Here is a 14630-nt window from a genome sequence, read left to right on the forward strand (position 1 = left end):
ATTTGTTCAGCTAAGGTTTCCAAATTAGGGGAAGAGGGCAGATTTTTAGAAAAGGTTTTAAAGATTTCCTTTTATAGTAATTGTACATTCAGAGAGGCATTATCACGTATATTTTGTAAATGAAATTTGATTTGTTCCCAGTTGTAGGCACTATGATTGACGTGAACAGGAATAACACAAAAAGCTTAAAGAAATAGAGGAGTTAATACAAGTATACAGTTTGCAATTAATACAAGTTACAGAACGTAAAAGTCTTATTAAATTGTAAATTTTCTATGGCTATAACAAAAGGAAGTGGGACACAGGCCTGTATAAAATATGACTGACTGTAGCAAAAGAAATAGTTACTATGACGACTGGTCCCTATGAAATGTCCGGTCCAAGTTCCAAGTTCTTCGGTGCTCTGATGCTCGCAGCAAGTTTCCAAATGGCCCATTGTTCAGACCCACTCTGTTTATCGAGGACGATCTTAGGAGGAGGTGGGGCTAATCCACGGTCAAGCCACTCAAGAAGTCGTTTGTCATAGTAATGTTCCATCATAGTGTCAGTGACCTTCCATATCACACACAGTGTTGTTAATATCATCTGAGCAGTCAGATAACCACATACCATGGGGTCCCCAATCAACAATTGTATGATTAGCCACAAACATTGATTTTCTTGATTTGGTTTGACATTTGTCCCAAGGAATGGGAGTATAAGTAAAGTTTTTATACGTAAACCCTTTGCATAAAGTTCTTTGTTCTTTCCCTAACTCTTTCCCTAAAGTTTCAGTAGTATAAACATGGTTTACAGACGAAGAAAGGGCAGTAAATAATCCAAGCAGTGTCTGAAAGTCTTCTTTTGGAGGCAGGACGAAAGCCCAAGTTTGTCAGCCCAAATTTGTCGGCTGACGTTTATGCACAATTTTGCTGGGCCCATGCACAAGGGAAGGACTTCATAGCCTAAAGAAATATTAATTAGTTTTCTTTCCTGCCCAGGGTGTGAAGGCCCTTTCATGTACTAGGGGAGAAAGCATATGTATAGAGTCATTAGTTGAAATGATTGGTCCTCTCTCTGTCCATTCGACCACCTGTAATAGAGGGGGGTTGGGTGTTAGTCTGAGCTTGAGCAGGGGGAGGCACAGGCCAAAAGACTGAGCATTGCCAGGAGAATGTATTCAGGACTCGGAGGCAACCCTTGTTGAGAGACCAAATTTTCAGCTTGATTAGTAGGGCTTTTATTTGTCTCCAAGTGAGGAGATCATCGGGGTGATGCCGCCGAGGGTGGTGCTTTCTGGAGATTTTTGGAGCAGACATGGCCCGTATTGGAATTTCTTCTTCCTGGGGTTCTTATTTCATCTCCATTTTGAATGCCGGGGGCCCCCTTGGGTTGAATCTTAAGAAGAGGTTAAAAAATTTAAAACAAATAAAGCTGTAGTAACAATAGTTATAGGTTTAGAAAATGTTAGAACCTAGTAAAGTCTGCTTTAGATAAGGAAGACAGTAGTGTACCTGTGTATTCCCCTTTTAAAATTTTTTTTATTTGTAACTTTAGTGTGTGATGTGTTTGTTTTGACTATGTCTTGTGTCTGTGGATTATAAGGAATACCTGTAATATGTATTTATTGATAGGTATTACAATTTTATGAGGATCGGAGCCAATTAGAGTTTTAGTCCTAATTCTTCCACTGATAACGATTAGAGCAATTAAATCAAGGTCGGGTGTAAGTGACTTTATTTCCATAAAACGGGTATAGATCCATTTTACTGGGTGTTCTTGTTGGGCAATAAGTCCTGTGGGAGAATTAGAGGGGAGTATAAACAATTCTAGAGGTAAATCTATTTTGATGCGAGTAAGAAATTGTTTTTGTAATTTATTTTGCACCAAACAGAGTTCTTCTCGTGCCTCTTGAGAAAGTGAATGAGGACTATTTAAATCAGGATCTCCTTTTAAAGTACTAAATAGACTATTCAGTTGATAATTAGCAATGCCTAAAGAAGGTCTAATCCAATTAATATCACCTAAGAGCTTTTGAAAATCATTTAAGGTTGATAATTTATCAGCACGGATCTGAGTTAGTTCGGGAGTAATGTGTTGCCTATTAACAACGAACCCCAAGTAATAGTAAGGTGTAGAGGTTTGAATTTTTTCAGGGGCAATGATTAATCTAGAGTTTTTAAAGCATAGTTGAGCTACATCAAACATGTGTTCAGTGTTTAAGATAGATGGAGCCGAAAACAATATATCATCCATATAGTGAATAACAAGAAAGTTAGGAAATTGCTTTCTCACAGGCTCAAGGGTTTTGGCTACGTAGTACTGACACATGGTGGGAGAATTCATCATCTCTTGTGGCAGTACAGTCTATTGGTACCGTTCATGAGGTCTAATATGATTAGGAGAAGAGAGAGAGAAAGCGAATCTCTATTGGTCTAAAGGGTGTAAAGGTATATTAAAAAAGCAATCTTGTCCTGGTTGCAATGCACCCATAGGTTTCACAGATGCACTAACTTTTCTAAGGTCTGTTAGGAGACGCCATTTGTTAGATTTTTTTTTTTTTTATGACAAAAATAGGAGAGTTCCAAGGAGAACAAGATTCTTCAATATGTTTTAATTCTAGTTGTGCATCTATAAGTTCCTTAGCTGCCTGTAATTTCTCTTTCGTGAGGGGCCACTGCTCTGTCCAAATAGGCTCGTCATTCTTCCAAGTTATTTTAATAATTGTATTGTTTGTTAAATGAGAAGTGGCCCCCAGGGAAAATGTGGGATGTATATCTCAGTATGTCATATCTTATATCTTTTTATTAAAAGCATATATCTCACTTTTCCTTAGCAACTATGAAGTGTCTTGTATATTAGCATTTTATAGATTGGTGAATATATTTATATTTATATATATCAATATATTATACATTATAAAATATATTTATTAATAGTTTAAAATCTCTTTAGTTTTTCTGTAAGAAAAACTTTTTGTAAGAGGAATTTAATGTTTAGTAATTAATGTTTTAAAATCTTATTTTATTTGGAAATGACCTAGCTGTTTAATAAACTTTTATTATTTAGTTTTAGTACAACTCTAGAAATTTAAGTTATTCTAATCCTAAGAGACTATTTTAGATTATAATAACAGATTATAATAATAGATTATTCTATTAAAACTATAATTACTTTTAACAGTTTATCCAAAAGTTTTTATCTCATACATATATCTATCTATCTATCTATCTATCTATATATATATATATATATATAAAGAGTTACCTTTTTGTTGACAAATTTAGTTTACCTTAAACCTAGGCATAAGAAAAGTATTATATAATGTTGATGACTTAAGACATGTCTTAATTAGATTAGCAAACAATTATATTTAAATTATATTCATATTTAAATAATTATATATATTTAATATTTTTCAGTTCACGTGAATTTGAATTTAAGTAGAGCTCGTTAACTTCATAGTATCTAAAACCAAAGCTGGTATATCGATGGCAACACTGCCAGATGTTGAGGGTTTCAGGTAAAAGATGGAATTTGTCTCAGGTTTTTGCTGAAGGGGACGTGGGGGGTCCCTGCTTGCAGTTTTCTGGAATAGGTTTCCTTTCAATGCCAGATTTAGACTTACAATCTTTAGCCCAATGCATTCCTCTACTGTAGCAAGGGCAGATTTTTGGAGGTCTTTTATCTTTATATATTTTTCTTTTCTTTTTTTTTTAAGCTTTCTTAGGGCCATCCCTTTTTAAATGGTTCTTATTTCCACATGTAAAGCATCCTTTATTTCCCTTTCTTAAGGCAGCAGCTATTGTTTCAGCTACCATTTGCATCTTTTGAGTTTCTAATCCTAGATTGCGACAAGCCTTGAAATAATCAATAGTCCCTTTCTCACGAATTGGAGCTATAGCTTTTTGACATCCCTGATTTGCATTATCACATAATGCAAGTAATTTGCAAGTAATTAAAGGTGTTTTAATCAACATGGTGTGGGCATATATACTGTCTTACAAGGTAGTTATTCTCAGCAAAGATAAAGATTAAAATTCCAGACTTACAAAACATAGGCGATCCATATTAAAGACAGAGAGAGTTGTAAAGCAAATAATTTCTCTAGTTGCCTTTTGGCTTCTCCAAATACACTACGGGAAATAGCAGTTTCTAATCTAGCTAAAAAATCAGCATGCATTTCCTTAGATCCCTGAACTTTAAATAAGTGATGAAGTAAAGTAGAAAAGTGATGGGGCTTTCCAGCCTTTTTACCCATGTCTTAGTACTTACTGGCCTCAATAGGCCCTGCGGTCACTCCGTCCAAGAATCTGCCTACGTGTACCAAGTCCCTGTTCTGGGTGCCACTTGTTGAGGTCCTTTAATGGACCAGAACTTGGTGGTCCGGAGTTGACGATAAGAAGGTAAGGGACAGAAAGAGGCTGATAGTCCTTGGCTTATGCAGAAAGCCAATAAAGCCCCCGACACGGGACTTGCTCTGTTCACGGAGGCCTCAGGTGCCCTCTCAATGGAGTGAACACACAGAGTGCCTTCTCGAGAGGGTCTTAGAAGCCCGGGCAGGAAAGTGAACTCAGAGAGCCTTTGCAGAGCTCCAAGGGATCAGCCTGAAAAAGAGATAGAGAGAGAGAGAAAGAAAGACACGGGGACCAGAGCTCTGATGGAACAAAGGTGTTTTAATCAACATGATGTGGAAATATATACTGTCTTACAAGGTAGTTATTCTCAGCAAAGATAAAAATTAAAATTCTAGACTTACAAAACATAGGCGATCCATATTAAAGAGAGAGAGAGTTGTAAGCAGTCACTTTTACCGTATGGTTCACAAGAAGGAAGAGGGTACTTATCATTGTATAGAAAAATTAATGAAGGAAATGCCTGGATTCTTCAGCCCGCGGTAGAGGCTTGCCTCTCCTCTTAATTCCTGAGTATTCAGGAATTAATAAGGAGCAGAGAATTCCTGACAGATCTAAAACAGCACACAGGAAGCCTCCTGTTAAATGCATCCTGACATCCCCTCAGGCCATTCTCCTTACAGGACTTGGGCCGAGGCCAAGTTCTTCCTTGTCTTGGCCTTTGCCTTGGGGTTGCAGCACTGAAAAAGCGCCCACAGGTGGGCCCTGCTGCAACCCATCCTCGCGGATGGGGGCAGCCCCCCACTCGGGGGCAACTGCTGTTTCACGGCAGGATACCCACCAATCTCACACTACAACCACTGCTATTCACACTATGACCACCGCTCTCACACACACTGCTCTCACACACCACTCTCACACACACCGCTCCCACACTATGACCGCTGCTCTCACACTATGACCACTAGCACCACTGTCTCAAGGAGAAATGGCATGAAGGCTCTGCCTCCAGCACGTCTCCTACGAGCCCGGAATCGGAACCCACTCAGTCACAAGGGGCTCTGTGGTAACAGGGGGGCTGGGCTCAGGCCCACCATCAAGGGTGCAGAGAGGGGGGACGGGCTGCCAAAAAGACGACAGGTGAGTGTGGGGTGCGGGAGAAGGAAGGCCGTGCCCGTGGCTCAGGCCCCCAGTCAAACATGACCCTGCAAGGTACTGGGTCACAGTCGAACCGACCAGTATGAACTCCTTCAGAAACCACCACCCCTGGGAATGAGCACATCTTCTAAGTGGGCTTCTGCCCCCCTTTAAACCCCAAACAAGCCTCCAGTGAGGCTACTGAAAGGGCACCCATGAACTCAAGGGCGTCCCCAGAACCCACCCGGCTGAGGAGGACTCACCACGCTAGCTGCCCCTCACTCTCACCCTGAGCTCGGTCCTCCCTGACTGACTCCCTGACTCGAATTCAGCAAGGGCTTGACCAACCTCGCTCCAGGCACTTAAAATGAACCCACAGTGGGTACAGGGGTTCATTCAACCTGCTGTGAACTCGCCCTTTTAACTTCGACCCTGGGCTGTCAGACGACTCTGCCCCGTGGGGGCTGCAAGGTGGAGGTTCAGGGGTGTCCCTGCCTCGAGCCGCGACAGCCAGCGCCTCCCAGAGCCCACCAGGTGCTGCACCACCCTCCGCCCCCGAGTCTCCCACCCCTCTCCTGGCCCCACTCCCACCCTCGCGGCTCTCCACTAGCCAGAGCACAGGCCACTTGCTCCTGGCTCAGCCTGGACCTCTGCTGTCATTTGAGGACCTCGGTCCCCAGGGTGCTTGGGGTCCTATATCCACCCATCTCACGAATTACACACTCTGGGAGAGACAGAGTACAGTTTGGGGTCCTGCCTGCAGTTCACCCTGAACACGTTCTCTTTTTTTGGCTTTATCTACTGGAGTTCTCTGAGCTGTGTTTTTAAAACCTCAACTGTTGCTTTCAAAAAGACTGTAAAATCACTGTGCTCAACTTTAAGAATAAAATCTTCATTTTCCACCTTAAAGTGAAACTGGAGGGAAGACTAAAAGCAGTCATTTTTCCAAACTGAAATAGAAAACCCACATGTGACCATGTCACAGAATACAGGTCACGTAACCCCTCCCTCCTCAGCCTTGGCCTCCACCACCAGCAGCCCGTCATCGCAAGGCCTGCCCTGGGCCGGCAGGGGCAAGGGAAGAGGGGAGACCGGCTCCTCTGTGTCCAGGCCGTGTGGGCTGCTTGCTCCACCTCCTTCCCAAGTTCACGTGGCACTGAAACAGCCCGGGCAAGCTGGGGATTCTGACCAGAAACACAACCGTGGGTACTAAGCAAGGACACCTGGTTCTTGTTTTCCCCAGTATCAAAGTTGATCAATACAAGTACTGTGACTGTTACATGTGGCTTCAGATGACAGAATACACCCAGGGTGTCCCCACTTCCAGTGACAGATGCAAGCAGCTTGTAGATCAGCCTACCGAGAACTAGAAAAGCTAAACACAGTTTAAAAAGAGGTCCTTAGGCAGCCACAATCCAAGATTTCAAACAAAAGGGAAGCCCAGTGAGGGAGCTGAAGACTGAGAGGCCCGCTCCTTCCCTCGGGCCATCTGAACAAAGCCGACTCTGCGAAGAAAAGGCAGGAAAAAAGTCAAGCGGAGGGGACTGGATAACACAGCTCTGGACGGTTCCTTGGGCTGGGAAGACAAAAATTTGAGTGCAGGCCTAGTGAATCAGTTCGGATGTCAGAAAATGGACCCAACACTCTGCCCAAATTGGTTGAGCACTATCTGTCACCTCGTGGTGCTCAGGAGACAGATGGTGGGCTTTAGGACCTGCTGAGAAGAGGGCGGCCCTGGGAGGCAGCCCAGGCTTCCAGATGGAGACGCGGGAAAGCTCCTCCCTGGGCTCGGGGGGAAAGGTGGGTGAAGGCTGCTGAGACTGAGCTTACAAGGAACCCCCAGCCTCAAGTCCATCAGGCCCTGAGTGAACAGACAGCTCTGTCCCCACTGGAGGTCTGTGTCAGAGGAGACTCTGGCGAAGACGGCATCACTCAGAACCTCTAGGGTTTTCCAAACATAATGTCCAACATGCAATCAAAAAACCAAAAGAGGGTGTAACAACAAACAGGACCAAGAGAAAAAAAAAACTGAACCAGATCCAGAGGTATCAGATGTATATCAGCATATCAGAGGTATGCTAGAGGTATCAGATGCAAATGTCACCTGTTGAAAAATATACTTGACAAAAGGAAAAATTTCTGAGAATCAAAACCAACTCTCGAACTTTACAATAACAGTGACTGAATTTAAGAACTCAGTCTCTGGCCTTAACATCACATTGGACATAGCTGAAGAGATGATCAGTGAACTGAAAGATGGGTCAGGTAAAAAATATATATAAGAGAGAAAAAAAGGATAGAATATAGTGAAGGAGCCCCTTGTTAAACTACGTTGTTAAAAAGTATAAATGGGGACTCTCATGGTGGAGAAAAGAGAAAGGGGAATAAGAAATGCCTCCAGGGGTTGAAACGAAAGACCCTCTTGATGAAAGTGAAAGAGGAGAGTGAAAAAGCTGGCAAAACTCAACATTCAAAAAAATGAAGATCATGGCATCCGGCCCCATCACTACGTGGCAAATAAATGGGGCAACAATGGAAACAGTGACAGACTTTATTTTGGGGGCTCCAAAATTACTGTAGACAGTAAAATTAGAAGATGCTTGCTCCTTGGAAGGAAAGCTATGACAAACCTAGACAGCATATTAAAAAGCAGAGACATTATTTTGCCGACAAAGGTCATTTAGTCAAAGCTATGGTTTTTCCAGTAGTCATGTATGGATGTGAGAGTTGGCCCATGAAGAAGGCTGAACGCCAAAGAATCGATGCTTCTGAACTGGGGAGTTGGAGAAGACTCTTGAGAGCCCCGTGGACTGCCAGGAGATCCAACAAGTCACTCCTAAAGCAAATCAGACCTGAATATTCACTGCAAAGACTGATGCCGAAGCTCCAATACTTTGGCCACCTGATGTGAAGGACTGACTCATTGGAAAAGAACCTGATGCTGGGGAAGACTGAAGGCAGGAGGAGAAGGGGACGACAGAGGATGAGATGGTTGGATGGCATCAATGACTCGATGGTCATGAGCCTGAGCAAGCTCGGGGAGTTGGTGATGGACAGAGAAGCCTGGTGTGCTGCAGTCCATGGGGTCGCAATGGGTCAGATACTGAGCGACTCAACTGGCTGACAGGGACAGTGGCAAGAGTTGGTTCAAGAATCAGACCACTGACTCAAAGATGAAACCACACATTGGTTTCAGCAGCTCTGCAGGTGCCTAAGGCAAGAAGAGCATGTTCAAGCGCTCAGAGGAAAAAAGGTGTGGCCTTTAGTGGCACAGCAACACTGAGAGCTGACTTTCCAAGAACAAGGAAGTCAGAAGATAATGGACTGGTATCTGTAAAATGCTGAAAAACAAATAACCACCAACCTGGAATTCTATACTCAACAAAAATACTCTTCGAAAGTGAAATCAATATAGAGACTTTTAGGGCAAATGGAAATGAGACAACTCATCACCCACACACATGCACTAAAAAAAAAATTCAGGCAGTGCTTTGGGAAAAAGAAAAGTAGTCTCTGACGGAAATATAAAAAACAAGTAGAGACCAACAACGAGGTAACTGTGAGGGTAAATATTAACTCTACAAAACAATGATGTTAACGCCAAATATATATCTAACAGTTCAAAGTGTAACAGTGACAGGAGGAAACAGTCGAGTCAGGGAGGCAGTAAAAGTACTAAGTTAGTCTTGAGTGTAAAACACACGCTGTGTCCGCAAATGCGCACCTAACAACCTGACAGAGGAGCACAGAACTAGAGAAACACTTCATAGCTTTAAAAGAAGGCAAGAGCAAAGAACACAGACTAGGTGGGACAAACAGAAAACACACAGCAGCGTGGTGTCTACACACTGAATATCAACATTATAAACAGAGCAAATACTCTCATTAAAAGATAAAGTGTCAAACTGATTCCAATGAAAACTGTACACTATTCACAGAGCTACATGTTAAGATGGAATATCTTTTAGACAGGTGAACCTAAAAGATACCTAGGCCAACAAGGACAGAAAACTGATGTGGCAATATCACTGTCAAATAGTCTCTAAAGAAAGAAGCATTATTAGTGATAAAAAGGAGCATCTCATACTGACACAAGTTCAGTCTAGCAAGAAGATGAGGATTCTAAATTTGAATGTACCTAATAACATAACCTCAAAATATCAATACATACAAACTGACAGAAATAGAAAAGGAGTAACAGCCGAGTTCATAATCCCAGTGGGAGACGTTAAAGACACATCTCTCGTGGAACGGCCCCCTGGTATGTAGTCACCTGCAGCCATGAAGTACCTGAAATGCGGCTGGCTCTACAATGAGATGCGCTGCAAGCCTGAAACACACACTGGATTTTAAAGACTTAGCATGAAAAAAAGAATGTGAACTATTTCATTAGGTTTTATCATGTTGATTACACACTGAAATGATATTTTATGTGTGCTAAAATAAAATATATTACAGGTAATTTCACCTACTTCTGCTTTTACTCAACGTGGCTACTGGAATCTGAATTACATGAGTGACAAGCCTGATCTGACTGATACACATGGAACATTGCATCCCACTGATACATATTATTTTCAAGAGCCCAACGAACATATAACAAAAAGAATATATATTGGGCCATTAGGAAAGCTCAAATTATTTCAAAGGACTGAAATAATGCAGGGTATACTTAGGGATTGCAACGGGCTGACGGTTTATGGGCCCTGAAACTTCACCCGGCAGGTGGTGATGATCCTAGGAGGCAGGCACTCTGGGAGGGGTCAGGCCAGGGGGGAATGGGCTCCTGTGCTGCGAGAACAGGGAGAAGAAGCAGGCAGTCTAGGAACCAGGAAACAGGCCTCACCAGACGAGGCACCTGCTGGTGAGCTTGGGACTCCCCAGCCTCCAGGCCTACAAGAAACAACTTTCTGTTGTTTATCAGCTAGTCTACGGGATTTATAACAGTAGCCCAAAAAGACGAAGACAGGGCTCTTCATGGAATTAAGCTAGAAATCAAAAAAGGGTCACTAGAAAAACCTCCCCAAACATTCGGAAGTTAAATGACATACTGCTTGAAGAATTTCCTGATTAATAATTTTAAAAAACACAATGAAAATTAGAAAATACTTTTCCTTAAAAGATAATGAAAATCTGGCTTATTCAAACTTGTGGGATGCAGCGAACTATGTTTAGAGGGTAACTTAAAGCCTTAAACATGTATACTGGAAAAGAAGGAAGGCTAAAAATCAATTAAGCCTCTCTCCCAAGAAACCAGAAAAAACACCATAGCGAATGAAACACAAGGCAGATGGGAAAAAAAAAAAAAAAAAAAAAAAAAAAAAGAGCAGAAAACAAGGAAACAGAAAGCAAATATGAAGTTTCTTTAAAAAGAAAGCCAAAAGTTGGCACTTTGAAAGGAATGATAAAACTGATAAACCCCTAGAAAGACTTATTAAGAAAAAGAGACAAAGCACAAATCACCAGCATCAAGGATTTTTAAAAGGGGAGACAACACATCTTGCAGATAAGAAAGATATTATGAACCACAGTTCACTTACTAATTGGAGAGTCTGCTCATCTCAATAAATTCCTAGCAGGGGGGGAATGCTTTACTGAAATAGACCCAAGAAGACATACAAAATCAGAAAATTTTATTTGCATAAAAAAATTACATCTGAAATTAAAAGCCTCCCCATAATGAAACCAACCGGTTTTGCCAATCAACTCTTCCAAAATTCTAGGGAAGAAAAACAGTCATCTCACAGGAATTCTTGCAGTAAACAAGGAACACTCTCCAACCTTGTTTTATAAGACTAGCATAACCTTGATACTAAATCCAACCAGGAAGAAGTACAAGAAAGTAAAATTACAGACTCTGAGTATAGATGAAATAATCCTAAATAAAACACTAAGAAATAAAGTCCAACTGAAGGAGAATACATTGAGATCAGGTTGGGGTTGTTTTAGAATCACAAAATTTTTAAAAGTTAAATCACCACATAAAAGAAAAATCACCTGTTTCAAAATCTGCAGAAGATAAACTTAAGAATTTTTAATGTAATAATTTTAGCTCATGACTAAGAAAAAACTCTTAGTAAACTAACAGAGAAGAATTTACATATTTTGATAAAAATATCTACAAAGAAGCTAATATCCTGTGTGATGGTGAAACAGTGAAAGCTTTTCCTCTGATAATTGGACAGAGACAAGGATACTTATTCTCACTACTTCTGTTCACCACTGTACTGGAGATCCTAGTCCATACAATAAGTCAAGAAAAAGGAAAGGGTTATCACAGTTGCAAAGGGGAAAAAAAGAACTTATTTGCAGACATAATTGTGTATACATAAAAAAATACAATTAGCATGATTTGAAGTAAGTGGATTTACCAAGGGAATATAGAAAAGTCAATTCTATCTCTATTAGGAATTTATAATGGCACTGAAAATATCAAGTTATCTAATTAAACGTGCAAGACATACAGCAAACTATAAACTTCTAAGATAAATAAGATCTAAAAAAATGGAGAGCTATCTGTATTGTGTTCATGGATTATAAGAATAACATAAAAGGCACACACACACACAGAGTTAATCATGTGAGGCGATGCGTATGTGGGGCAATCATTCCACGACGTCTATGGGCATCAAGTCATCACCATGTAGACTTGAAATACACACAAACTGTATCTGTCAATGACTCCTTAGTGAAGCTGGGGGTCTAAAATCAGCGCCTGGCACCTGGTAGCTGGCAGGTGTGGGAACCCGGGTTCACGTGCAGGCTGTACACACTCTTAATCACAGGTGAGACTTGAGGCAACCCAGCAACTCTCCATTTTTTTTTTCTGTTTTGCTCTGTTCCCCTTGCCATTTGTGTTTAACAGATACCCAGTATCGAGTGAGCAGCGTCAATGCAGCAATAACGTTTCCCCATCTAAGGCAGGAGCATGTAACACCAACAGACTTCCCATCGCCCCGAGATAACTGGGGTGCCCCATCACAACAGAAAGCAAAGAAACACGACAGTCCCCGCGAGAGAGCTGCCCCACGGCAGGGGGAACTAGGTCCACCAGACGTCCCAAGGGGACCCCCAGGGGCTTGGAGCCCAGGCTGGGCCCCTCAGCTTGAGGCCACACTTGCCTTTCCACCATTCTGGGGGTCCTGGCAGAAGAAAGCCAGGCCAAGGAAGGGGGAGGGTGTGGCCGGCCCGTGGGACTCAGGGCAGGACTGACTTGGGTCTGTGCTGGGCTCCACGTCCAGTCACCACCCTTGGAGTGTACAAAGCTCTTGGGATCATTGTAGGTTTTTGGCAAAAAAGCAATGGAGCTGAAGTCACTTAGGATGGCTTTTAAGGAAAAAAATCCTCACTGAGGATTCCCTCAGCGCCAGCCTCGGCCCCTAGTGAGATGCAGACTCCTGGTCATCCATGGCTGTGCCCGCAGCCCACCAGCTCCAGGAAAGGACTCCGCCTTCTCTTCTCTGTGTGCCATGAACCTGCACAGTGGGCCTTCAGAACCTCAGGAGACTCACCCCACCCCCACTGTAGCCAGAACCCTCCCCAGGCATTAAAACAGCTGTGGAGTCACTTTGGCCCAAGCCCTGGTTACGGATCCCTGGAGCCCACTACAGCCTCTACAGCATGATTAATCAGGCCCTTTATACACAGATTCCTGCCTGTCAGATCTGAGCTTTGGATTCATGGTCAGCTCTGTCCCTCCCGTGGCAGCCAGGTGGGCCGCAATGCAGACAAAGGAGCTCAGGAGCTGAGTGTCAAGGGAAGCACTGAAAGGACAGCAATGGATGCAACCTGTTGCAAACTGAAGGAGGGTCCCTGAATGCCTCAGAAACGGCCTCTGGTGTGCAGGTGAGGAGGAGGGCCCCCACAGTGCAAAGCAAAGAGAGGTACTCAGGGGCAAAGGCTCTTGGCCTCTCCGGTAGCAGCTCCAGGTGGTAGCTCGTGAACAGTGGACAGCCAATGTGGTCACATGAGCGTGACACTTATTCCCTTACAAAGAAAGAGAAAGGGGGCAGGGTGTGGGAGTACCCGGAGGGTGTGGTGGGGGGGATGAAGAGAGGTGTCCCTCGTCTCTTCAGTGCAAATTGCTTTTGTGAGTCTCAGAGCTGCCAGAAGGCAGTTACCAAGTCAGGTCCCCACAGTATCCAGTGTGGGCTGGGTGCCTTAGCCCCCGTCACATGGACAAGCCACACCACATGGCTTCCCTGAGTTCTAACAGAAGATCTGGGGGGTTTGTCTAGGTACACACTTCCTTACTGTAGCTGTGTTACCCACTTCTGTGAGCCCCCGTTTTGTCCTCTAGATAAAGGACATCAATTGCTACCTTAGCAGGTTGCCAGCTTAATCCCATGAAGACTAATTAGGGTCTACAATTAATTAATCCTACAATTAATATCTGGCCTTAAGAGATATCAATGAATAGCTGGCCTTAAGAGATATCAATGAATAGCTGGCCTTAAGAAATACTGGGCTTCCCTGATAGCTCAGCTGGTAACGAATCCTCCTGCCATGAGGAGACCCTGGTTTGATTCCTGGGCTGGGAACGCTGAGCCGCTACAGAAGGGACAGGCTACCCACTGCAGTATTCTTGGGCTTCTCTTGGGGCTCAGCTGGTAAAGAATCTTCCTGCATTGCAGGAAACCTGGGTTCAATCCCTGGACTGGGAAGATCCCCTGGAGAAGGGAAAGGCTACCCACTCCAGTATTCTGGCCTGCAGAATTCCATGGACTGTATAGCCCATGGGGTTGCCAAGAGTTAGACACGACTGAGGGACTTTCACTTCACTTTCAAGAGACATGACCTGAATCCAGATTAAACTGGAGTCTCCCAGTGTCATCTGGCATTTCTTCCCTGAAGCCAGCCAAAATTCACATAGGAGCATTTCCAGGGTCTCCACGTAGCCAGCTGGACAGAAAATCCAGTGTGGTTCAAACAAGCTGACAGACAAGCAGGAGAGGACTCACGGGCAGATGGCCTCCCTCCGGTCTCAGGGGAGCTCCGGGACCACAGCAGGAACCGGCGCTCTCAACCCCCGGGCTCAGCAGCGCCCTCCTTCTCAGGCCGGCGGCTCTGCCCTGACGGGCGCAGGAAGGCCACCAACTGCCCCAGGCTGAACTCACTCCCCTCCCACAGCTGTAGCCTGACCTCACCCGGCCTCACCCC

General features: G+C 43.5%; 1 long non-coding RNA gene across 1 annotated transcript; it reads right to left on the bottom strand.

Moving 5' to 3' along the window:
- Positions 1–868: 868 nt before the first annotated feature.
- On the bottom strand, positions 869–14622 carry LOC129632861 (uncharacterized). The gene is made up of 2 exons (XR_008704707.1): positions 14432–14622; positions 869–1072 (listed from the first exon to the last, which is right to left on the bottom strand). It is a non-coding gene; the product is annotated as an uncharacterized LOC129632861 (long non-coding RNA).
- Positions 14623–14630: the final 8 nt, after the last annotated feature.

Source organism: Bubalus kerabau, chromosome 18, assembly GCF_029407905.1.
Source record: "Bubalus kerabau isolate K-KA32 ecotype Philippines breed swamp buffalo chromosome 18, PCC_UOA_SB_1v2, whole genome shotgun sequence".
In the NCBI taxonomy this organism is placed as follows: domain Eukaryota; kingdom Metazoa; phylum Chordata; class Mammalia; order Artiodactyla; family Bovidae; genus Bubalus; species Bubalus kerabau.